Source organism: Otolemur garnettii, unplaced genomic scaffold, assembly GCF_000181295.1.
Source record: "Otolemur garnettii isolate 467f Iridium unplaced genomic scaffold, OtoGar3 scaffold00011, whole genome shotgun sequence".
Lineage (NCBI taxonomy): Eukaryota > Metazoa > Chordata > Mammalia > Primates > Galagidae > Otolemur > Otolemur garnettii.
This window is the reverse complement of record NW_003852406.1, coordinates 15799534-15811637: the sequence shown is the minus strand read 5'-3', so window position 1 is coordinate 15811637 and position 12104 is coordinate 15799534. Positions and strand designations below refer to the sequence as shown.

At 36.2% G+C, this 12104-nt stretch overlaps 1 protein-coding gene across 2 annotated transcripts in view; it reads right to left on the bottom strand.

Moving 5' to 3' along the window:
* Positions 1-12104, bottom strand: part of USP3 (ubiquitin specific peptidase 3) — a 94998-nt gene that overhangs the window by 39028 nt on the left and 43866 nt on the right. The gene's annotated exons all lie outside the window — the stretch shown is intronic.

The window sequence follows — 12104 nt, the reverse complement described above, 5'->3', positions numbered from 1 at the left end:
CCTCCCCCCTCCCCTCTCCCTCCCCTCTCCCCGTATTCTTAGGCTGTTATTAGGTTATAGCTTTCATATAAAAGGTATAAATTAGTTTCATAATAGGGTTGTGTACATTGGATACTTTTTCTTCCATTCTTGTGATACTTTGCTAAGAAGTACATTTTCGAGCTCCATCCACGTGAACATGAAGGACGTAAAGTCTCCATAAAAGCAATTCTAAATGCTAGTGTTTATATGGAAAACACAGTCTAAGAGCAAATTCTTACTCAAGATAGAAAACCATTTTTAGATAAAGAGGTTAAAAATTCAATTATTTCAGTTAAGGAAACTAATTATTACACACATTTACAGGATGCTGTTATTGACTGAGAAGTGTACCCCTAACTGAAACAAAAAAAGGTTCAAGAATGGAAGAAAAAGTATCCAATGTACACACTCCTATTATGAAACTAATTTATACCTTTTATATGAAAGCTATAACCTAATAACAGCCTAAGAATATGGGGAGGGGGCAATGGGTGGAGGGAGAGGGGAGGGGGAATGGGTGGAGGGAGGGGGATTGGAGGGATCACTTCAAGGTTTATCTTACAAGAGTACAAGTGAATCTTTCTAAGAGCAGAATGTGAACGTTTTAAAACAATAACTAAGAAAATGACATGAAGGCTATGTTAACCAGTTTGATGGAAGTATTTCGAATTGTGTGTGAAAACCCCACACTGTACCCCAGAAGTGCATTAATGCACATAGTTACCATTCAATTAAAAAAAAAAAAAGAAAGAAAAAAGAAAAGGTTGCTTTGGCTCGGCACCTGTAGCACAGTGGTTACAGTGCTGGCCACATGCACCAAGGGTGGCAGGTTCGAACCTGGCCCTGGCCAGTTAAGCAACAATGACAACTGCAACAAAAAAAAAAATAGCTGTGCGTTGTGGCAGGCACCTATAGTCCCAGCTACTTGGGAGGCTGAGGCAAGAGAACTGCTACGCTCAAGAGTTTGAGGTTGCTATGAGCTGTGATGCCACAGCACTCTACCCTGGGCAACAGCTTGAGACTCTTGTCTCAAAAAAAAAGGAAAGGCTGGACACTGTAGCTCAAGAGGCTAAGGTGCCAGCCACATACACCAGAGCTGGTGGGTTCAAATCCAGCCCAGGCCTGCCAAACAACGACAACTACAACCCAAAAATAGCCAGACGTTGAGGCAGCACCTGTAGTCCCAGCTACTTGGGAGGCTGAGGCAAGAGAATCGCTTAAGCCCAAGAATTTGAGGTTGCTGTGAGCTATGATGCTATAGCACTCTACTATTCAGGGTGACAGCTTGAGACTCTGTCTCAAAAAAAAAAAAAAATTAAATAACGGATTTCTTATTAAGGAAATTCTTTTTGGTATGACATGCACTCAGCCTAGAACATAAAATTACTTTATACTTATTAAAGAAACATTTTCATATATTGACATACAGACTTATTTATGACCTTGCTCTGTTAATCTGGATCAATTGGTCATAGCTGCTTTACCTTGTCTAAACGTTCACCACTTAAGAAAATAAGTTGTTTTAGAGTCTAGAGCTGCACTAATATGACTATTGTAACTAAAGAGCTAAATTTTAATCCTTAAAAATTTCAGTAAGTTTTTATTTAATAACTGAAATAGTGTAGAATCTTTTTCAATGAAACACAACTTTGTAGTTGACAGAACCATATGTTGTTCTATTTTGTTTTTATTATTAAATTATTTACTATAGGGCAGGGCGTGGTGGCTGATACCTATTAATCCTGGCATTCTGGGAGGCTGAGGCAGGTGGATTTCCTGAGCTCACAAGTTCCAGATCAGCCTTAGCAAAAGCAAGACCCCCCATCTCTACTAAAAATAGAAAAACTGAGGCAAGAGGATCATTTGAGCCCAAGAATTGAAGGTTGCTGTGAACTATGATGCCATAGAACTCTACCCAGGGCAACAGCTTGAGACTTTGTCTCAAAATAAATAAATACACAAAATAAAATAAATTGTTTGAGATATATGGAAGTGCACATTCGGGTGTATGTGTCATTTCCGGCCTTATACAAAAGCGTTAGCACCAATCTGTGTCAAAAAAATGACTCAGTTCAAATGATTTCACATAGTAATGTAGCATAGATTCATGCAGACAACTTGAGTTAAAGTGAAACCTATGTAAATCGTAATTGGTAATTAAACCGAAATACTTATTTTAATAAAAATAAAGTTGGGTGGTGCCTGTGGCCCAGTGAGTAGGGCACCAGCCCCATATACCGAGGGTGGCAGATTCAAACCCGGCCCTGGCCAAACTGCAACAAAAAATAGCTGGGCATTGTGGCGGGTGCCTATAGTCCCAGCTACTCAGGAGGCTGAGGCAGGAGAATCACCGAAGCCCAAGAGCTGGAGGTTGCAGTAAGCTGTGACACCACAGTACTCTACCAAGGGCGACAAAGTGAAACTCTGTCTCTAAAATAATAATAATAATAATAAAAGAAAGAAAAGGCTTTAAGTTAATAAGAAAATATATTATAAAAATAAAATCATTTTTCTAGCTTAAAATAATAGAAAATTTTTAGATTTTCAAATGAAGGTATAACAAGCTATAAAATGGCTTAGATTCTAGGCAGTGCCTGTGGCTCAAGGAGTAGGGCACCAGCCCCATATGCCAGAGGTGGTGGTGGGTTCAAACCCAGCCCCGGCCAAAAAACAAACAAAAAAAAAACAAAACTGAGAAGTAAAATGGCTTAGATTCTTACTCAAGATAGAAAACCATTTTTAGATAAAGAGGTTAAAAATTCAATTATTTCAGTTAAGGAAACTAATTATGTTTTTAAATTATGAAGAAAAGATTAAAAAGGATTATTTTACAAAAAGTGAAAGATCTTCAACTGAACTACCACCCTGCAACTGCTAGTAAATAAAAGACCTTTCTAACAACATTAAAGATCAATCAAGTAACATTTGAAAAATTCCAAGTACTTTTATTTTTAGTTTTAGATGAGTTTTACAAGAGATACTGTCCAACTAATATTTTGGTATCTCAAAACTTCCAAATTTATAAAGAAATGCCTTCACTTATTTGCAATCTTTAAAAAAACTGATATCCTATAGATATTTTTGAATATTTTCTCGATCACCATCAGTCATGAAAAGGCTAGTTTCTATCAAGACACTGTTCAATCAAAAATCTAGATATACTGGATTTGCCTGATTACTTTGCTCTACTATGTGACACATATTGCAAGTATCTGTACCCTGAGACAGACTATATCATGGAGGTTAATGAAATTGTTCGGCATATATGTACAAATGCTATAAATCACCACCTGTGTATGAAAGAGAAGACAATGAATTCAATGACTGCACATCCTTTATTTAGCCAATGAGTTGTGAAGTTTTACAAAGATTTACTGTACTGTTACTCTAATTCAAGACTTTTGAAATAAAAAAAAGCTTGCCAATATTCAACAAAGAGTAAACCAGAAATCAATTTTTAGAAATCTCAGTGTGCTTTACATTTTCCCCCCATATCACAATGCATATGAATGAGCTAAATTTGAAGATCCAGGGAGAAAATAAGCATATGACCTAGCGAGAGAGGTAAGAGAATTATGTTTAAAATTGAAGCTATTCATAATACAAAATCAATAATGACTGCATACATTTTTCAACTTGAATTAACATACAACAGAGATAGCGTTATGTGAACTGGGTACAAAACCTGTGAGAAAAATCCAAAGATTCCTTAGCGGATAAGCCTAGAGTCCATTTTCAGTATATACATTTTCCGTATGATGCCCCTTTGAATTTCATGTTGACAATATTATCACAAGACTTAGTAGATTTACTTAACTTGGACAGGTATTTTGAAACTTACATGTTTTTGCTTCTGAGTCAAATCAACTGTTCTAAAAAAATTAGTCAGTTTTGTCAAAACTGGTACAAATATTAGAGAAAAATGATTTTATTGAAAAACTTTTAACAATGTTTAGAATTCATAATTGCCAAGATGTGAAAACCACCCAAGTGCTCATCAGTCCATGAATGGATTAATAAATTGTGGTACATATAATGAAATACTATTCAGTCATAAAAAGTTGGAGACTTTTACATCTTTTATATTTACCTGGATAGAGTCGGAAAACATTCTGTTTAGAAAAGCATCACAAGAATGGAAAAGCAAGTATCCAATGTACTCAATCCTAATATGAAGCCACCAGACAAACTAATACATGCCCATCCAAGAGAAAAACTCAATTCAATTCAAGTTGGAGGGAGGGGGGAGGTGAGGGAAGAGGGGAACTGATGTACTCCCACCTAATGGGCACAATGTAAGGGCCCACTTTACAGTGTTATGGCACACTTCCTGGGTGCAGGACACAATTACAACGGGACCTTACCTAACACATGCAAACAATGTAACCTAATCATTTGTACCCTCATACTAGACTGAAATTTTTTTTAAAAGGTTTAGAACAGTTACTTCTTTACTTCAATTTTTATATATTTAAATACATATCAAATATTCTGATGAAAATTTGAGCCTCTGAATTGAGATGTCCTGTAAAATATAAACTGTTTCATATAAAAAGAATATAAACTATCTCTAATAATGTTTATATTAATTATATGCTGACATGATATTTTGGATATATTGGATCAAATAAAATATACAAGTAAAATTAAATTCATCTGTTTCTTTTTGCTTTATTTTTAATATGGTTACTAGAATATATAAAATTACATATGTAACTTGTATTATTTCTCTGTTACATAGCACTGCTAATCTATGTTATCTAAGACACTAACTGCTTTAAAATTTTACTACGTAGTACTAAAAAGAGGTAAGAAATGTAACTTTATTAACTATTAAGAACTCAATTTTATTTATTTTAGATTTGGTTTCATCAGTTTAAGAAAGGATATTTTTAAGCTTTTATAGCTGTCTTTTTCTTTTCTTTTTCTTTCTTTCTTTTTTTTGAGACAAAGTATCACCCTATCGCTATGGGTAGAATGCCATGGCCTCATAGCTCACAGCAACCTCAAATTCTTAGGCTCAAGGGATACGCTTGCCTCAGCCTCCCGATTAGCTGGGACTACAGCCTCAACACCCGGCTAATTTTTAGAGACAAGGTCTTGATCTTGTTCTGGTTGATCTTGAACTCCTGATCAATATCCTAATCCACTCACCTTGGCTTTCCAGCTGCCAATTATAGCTGCTTTTATAGTTACTAAGAGGGACACTTAGTTTTAGGATGCTACTCTGGTACTGTTTGAATTCACCATACTATATAAGAATTATTTTACTTATCAGCTTCCTAGGTCAAAACTTCTAAGAATGAGAGTGCCTGGCATGTGGCAGAAAATCAAATGTTTCCTTCTTTAGTGTAACCACTAGCCTCGCAGCACACTCCTCTCCACATGCTTACATTCCCTGGTTTGATTTCTTCTTTCTCCCTGGCCCAGAGGGAAAAAGAAAATAAGTGGCAAATGTGTGAAATAAAATTTAAATGTTACCTGGTGCTTTAGTCTTCAGATTAAGACTGCTTTCAAAATGAAAATATATCCCACTAATATATATGTGTGCGTGACTTGTGTTAAAAAAGTTCCCAAGCAAGTAGACAGACTTAAAAAGTAAGTTAGTTCTAAAACCTCTTCTCATTTTATAATTGTATTGAAGCTACTTAGTCAGAATTATGCTACTTCTACCACCTGAAAAAAAAAAAAATTTAGCCACTCTTTTAAATTTTCCCTTCAAGAAAATTATACTAGAATGAGAAATTCAAAAAAGTGTATTTAACTTACAGGTTGTGTTTCTAAACTTACGTATTTGTCCTCTGAAACTTGGAATGCATTTCTCACTTTGAAGTAAACATTATAAAATATGGTTAAACGCCTAAGGTGAAAATACACATTTCCCAAAATGCAACTACCATATGTAGCTATGAACAGCTCTGCTCTCCTTTCTTCGGTAGACACATACTCCCGACACCAAAGACTGTGACAGGAGGAACCTGGGCAGGATTCAGACAACTTGATTAGTTTTCACTAGGTGAGAAGGGCCAGGAATTACCATCTCTTCACATACACAGGACTTCGTATGTTAAGAAAACAGAAGTCAGGGATTACCCAGATAAGGTAACCAATCTTTAGGCTATACAGGTAAAACTCAAGTTTTTATTTAGTGATTTTAGGTGCATTCTTCAAATAAAGGTGAGCTTTACTTCCAATAGACTACTCAGATAAGCACAAAGGTTCATTTCTATACTTAGTAGAAAGAACTATGTAAGAAAAATTAATTGAACATTAAAAAATTTAGAAGTTAAAAAAAAATTTAGAAGTTACATTAGGCAACATATTAGAGATGTTAGATAGAAAAGAGGATATAAAAAAAAGGAAGGTAACAAGAAGATGGGTGTCTTCTAAGACCTAAGGCTAGTATTATCATTTTGGCTATGTAAAGATGTCTTTTTTTTTTTTTTTTTTTGCAGTATTTGGCCGGGGCTGGGTTTGAATCCACCACCTCCAGCATATGAAGCTGGCACCCTACTCCTTTGAGCCACAGGTGCTGCCCAATGTAAAGATGTCTTTAAGCCAATAGTTAATAAACTACCAATTAAATATACAGTATGGTATAATATGCATACTGCTGTTAAGAAGAGTATACAGCTAATTTCACTACCATGCAATTAAAGAACATACATAAGGAACAAGTAAATTTGATCAAAAGAAACGCAAGTTATTTATATTATATAATTAGGCAGATAAGGCTTGGTGCCTGTAGCTCAGTGAGTAGGATGCCAGCCACATACACCGAGGCTGGTGGGTTCAAGCCCCGCCCAGGCCTGCTGAACAATAATAATGACTCCAACCAAAAAATACCTGGGTATGGAGGCAGGCACCTATAGTCCCAGCTACTTGGGAGGCTGAGGCCCTCCTTGGGAGGTTTAAGCCCAAGAATTTGAGGTTGCTGTGAGCTGTGACGCCATAGCACTCTACCAAGGATGAACATAGTGAGACTCTGTCTCCAAAAAAAGGGGGGGGGGGCAGATAAAAGAAAATCTCAGCTTATTTTAAATTCTGTTTACTCCAACAAACAGCAAAAATGAAGCTAATTTTTTCTTTACATTTATTCCCTATGTGTACTTTTGTATTTTGATTCATTTCTAATGTATAGCACATAAGCATGCCTAATCTGTGTTACTTTTCTATAATCCCTCCAAAACTGTTTCTCCCCTTTTTGAATACCATTCTATTCCATACTTTGTATTCCCTTCAGTATATCCTTCTTCCTTCTCCCTTATACAGTAGCTTTCAAATCCATCTGTAGCCAAATTAAGCTACAATATTTGATGGTTTCCATGATGTCAGCCTGGCCTAGATTTTTTTTCTTTCCTACCCTTTTCTCCCAATCTTCCCTTTCATTTCAGTGTTATTGGCTCTACTTTTAGACTTAAGCTTTCATTCCATATATTATCCTCCAACTATCTTACCCCTCAATATTTTCCATTTTACACCATTAACTTAGTTGTCTATTCCTCATTTGGTCATCTACAACTTTACTTTCTTTCCCCATTCTTCAAAAATGAAAACATACAGCATGGCTCAATAATTTTCTTTTTTTTAAAAGACAGTCTTATTTTGTCACTGTTGGTTGAGTGCTGCTGCGTCATAGCTCACAGCAACCTCCAACTCCTGGGCTTAGGCGACTCTCTTGCCTCAGCCTCCCAAGCAGCTGGGACCACAGGCATCCGCCACAATGCCCGGTGATTTTTTGTTGCAGTTTGTTGCAGTCTGGCCAGGGCCGGTTCAAACCTGTCACCCTTGGTATATGGGGCCAGCGCCCTACCCACTGAGCCACAGGTGCCACCTTGGCTCAATAATTTTCTTGTCCTAGAATTTAATGTGGGTTTACTTCCTTTAAAAAATTCTAACTTTAAGAAACACTTGTTTCCTTCCTGTTTCTACCCTGCACTACTTGTCCCCTCTAATTCTAAGAGACAAAACACCAATTTACAAAAGAAGTCTTTAAACTGTTTTATCAGGCTCCTAATCAAGTTAAAAAGTTAACCACACAGGGCAGCGCCTATGGCTTAGTGAGTAGAGTGCCAGCCCCACAAACCGGAGGAGGTGGGTTCAACCCAGCCCCGGGCAAAAACTGCAAAACAAAAAAAATTAACCACACCTCTCTCTCCCTTTCTCTGCCATTGCAGTGTGTGCAAGTGACTCCGTTTTTCACCATGTCTTCTCACAAGACTTTCAGATTTCAGACTTTCAAGTGATTTCTAATCAAGAAACAAAAGCAAATTCATCCCATTCCCCAGTGGATTTGAATGAGAACTGGTAATAAATTCAGGTACAACTCAAAGAGAAGACATTGGAGAAGAACCAAGGAATTGCACATGAGAAGACACATATATTTATACTGTATCAAGGTCACTATCATCTTACCATACCAAGCTGAAATTGACACTACTTTCTAGACAGTAAGATCCATTTCATTGAGAAAATGATTTTTCTCTTTGTTTATATGCTCTGCACTAATAAGCTGGCTCAGTAATAAATGTGAGACCTTTTGTTTGAAAAAAAATTAACCACAACACTCAGCATCTACTACCTTCTTTCTGTATTTGTATTAATTATATATACAAGTAAATCTAAATCATGCATATTATAAAAAGAAATTTATTTAAAAGAATGAGCAAGAGATGAAATAAACTACAGAACATAGCTGACCACCTCCCTATACTGACCATCTCCTTAAGTTCACCTTATTTTCATAGACCAGACATGCACCACATCTACATATCAATCAGCACAGTAGGTCTAGTTCCTTAAGTTGATCACCTCTGTACATTGACCAGTTTGTTACAGTCCCTCAGGTAGTCAACTTACAGAGATTCCACTGTATTTTAAAATGTCTTTCTAGGGCGGTGCCTGTGGCTCAAAGGAGTAGGGTACCGGCCCCATACGCTGGTGGTGGCGGGTTCAAACCTCACCCCGGCCAAAAACTGCAAAAAAAAAAATTTTTTTTTAAATTAAAATGCTATGATAAAGACCATTTTTTAAAAAAATAAAATAAAATGTCTTTCTAGTCACAATATCCTTCTACTACTATATCTATAATTTTCTGTTGGTGTTTGAGACTTATTCTCACTTTTGTCTTGGTAGAGTGCCATGGCATCATAGCTCACAGCAACCTCAAACTCTTGGGCTCAAGTGGTCTTCCTGCTTCAATATTTTTTTTAGTAGAGATGGGGGCCTCACTGTTACTCAGATTGGTCGCGAACTCATGAGCTTAAGCACCAACCTTGGCCTCCCAGAGTGCTACGATTACAGGCATGAGTCACTGCACCCAGTCCCTCATACTACTATTAAACTAATTTCTCAAAATATACTATACATATGGTATAGGTTCTAAATGATTAAGAGTGAATATAAATTTATACCTCCTATAGTCTTCCTGATAATTTTTAAACATTTGTCTAACTTAGCACATCTGCTTAGTTCATTTTAATAGATAGCTAATAATTTTATCTTATAATGTGTTTGATGTGCTCAGAGTAGGAAAGTGTGTCCATTTACCTTTCCCTTGGCCATAGTGGTTTACATTATTATCTTGCAGAGGATTTTTGGGAAAATCTTTTAGAATATGCGTCCATTTGGCTAAACAACTTACATGGATTTACTTCCTCCATAAGTAAAATGCTGAAAGTGAACAGAGTGAGGATATCACGTGTGACTCTGATTCAGGAGACTGTTGTTCATAGCATACACCCATCAAATTTACAAACTGCTAGCCACAGGTATGTTGAATATTTGACAAAGCTTCTTTTATCCCCCCGCAAATAAAAAACTTCAACTTTTAATTTAAGCTTCTTCCCGTACAGCCAGTACATTATTTTGGATACTGCTGCTCTGAAATCTAGATCCTTACCATACAGCAGGTTCTCAGCAAATGTTTATTCACTGAGTAAAAGCAACACATCTGCTATTCAGATTTTTTTGTTGTTGTTCACAGTATGTTTGAGGACCACCATGTAAACCAGGCTCTGTTGCAAGTACAGGTTTTGAAGGTAAAAACCAGGGCAGAAAAGGACTGCTTATAATACCACATTTTCTTTATAAATGATCTATCTTTGTACCTTTCTTTAATACATTTATTCCTAGGTATAATTGACAGTTTTGCCATTCCATTGAAATTTTTTTTGTTTAATCATGTCCATCTTCAATTGATGAGTGCTAATAAGAGAAAGCTATCAGTTTTGTATATTTATCACATGTCAGCTTTCCAAAATTTCTTTTTTTTCTTTGAGACGGAGCCTCAAGCTATCCCCCTGGGTAGAGTGCCATGGCATCACGCTCACAGCAACCTCCAACCCCTGGGCTCAAGCGAGTCTCCTGCCTCCGCCTCCCAAGTAGCTGGGACCACAGGCGCCCGCCACAACGCCCGGCCACTTTTTGGTTGCAGCCATCATTGTTGTTTGGTGGGCCGGGCTGGGGATTCAAACCCGCCACCTTAGGTGTATGTGGCTGGCGCCTTAGCCGCTTGAGCCACAGGCACCGAGCCCTTTCCAAAATTTCTTATTAATTGTAGTGCTGTTTTCTACCAGAGTCCTCCTGGGCTTTCTGGGCATCCTATCATATAATTTGAAAATACCAATAGTTTTATCTTTGTTTCCAATATTTATACCAATTATTTCACTTACTGTCTTAATGCAGTAACTAGAACTGCCAAAGCAATGCTTAATAATAGCAGTGGTCATATAAATGATGATGGAAGTATTTCTGTCTTGTCTCTGATTTAATGGAAATGGCTTTAGCATTTCATCTTTTAGTATATCATATATGCTTTCTACTCTTCTGTAAACTCTAATAGTATAGTCGTTCCCTTTTATTTCAACATTGTTAGTTTTCTTTATAAGAAATGGCTATTTATTAATGTATTTTTTGCTTCTAGTGGTACAGTAATCTGGAGTTTCCTGTAATAATATGTTGAAAGACTTCAGGTAAAATTAACTCTCCTTGGCAATATCACAATTTTTCTTTTTGATATATATGTTTTAATTTATAGTTATTTGTAAATACAGTATTTTAATTAATAAAACTGCCTTATTTTCTTTTTGGAGTTTCTATCTGAAGATTTTGAAAGTTTTATTACACTAATGTACTCAATATTAAATTTTAATAGTTTGAGGCTGTAATATACAATAGTAGCTACAAGCCATATATGGCTATTTAAATTTATAGTAATTAAAAACAAAACATTCATTCTTCAGTCACACTAGCCACATTTCATTGCTCAATTGCTGCTGTACTGAATAATACAGATATCACATCCATGACAGGAAAAAAAATCTCTCTTTCTCAGCTTTAAAATTTTAGGGGTTTATTTTACATTGCTACCATGTCTTAAGGTCTCCTATCATATTCTTTGAAGAATTAAAATATCCTCAAACCAAACTACTCTTCTCTCATCTGAAACAAAGACGAATCATCATACAAATGGACCTGATGTTTTATGCAATAGTAAAGAAATAAGTCCTTTAATCCATGGCTACAAAGCTATCTTTATATAGTAAGGCATGTATATATAATACTAACCCCCAAAATTTTAAAAACAAAACCTTTTATACAAAAAATACCCATCAAAAAGGGGACAGTGACAGAACCTTCATTAAATTTTAAATTCATTTTCATTTACTTGCATAACATTTTTATATTTAGAGACAAATTTGACCTCTGGCTTTTTTATATGTGACATACATACTGAAAAAAATTCTAGTGACTTCATCTATTTCAAACTGAGGAAAGTTAAAATCTAAAAGAATTATTTTAGAAATCAAACACATTTTAAAATTCTTTTATTAAATTCTGGTGTACTGCCACCAAAAAGTCAATTATGGAAAATGAGAAGAATACCTGCAAAGAAAACCCATATCCTCTGTTAAAAACGGACAAGGGCCAGCTTACTAAGGAAGAGCCTCTTATGATTTAGATGGCCTCTAAGGCAGCGCCTGTGGTTCAGTGAGTAGGGCGCCAGCCCCATACACCAAGGGTAGTGGATTCAAACCCAGCCCCGGCCAAAGTGCAACAGAAAAATAGCCGGGCATTGTGGC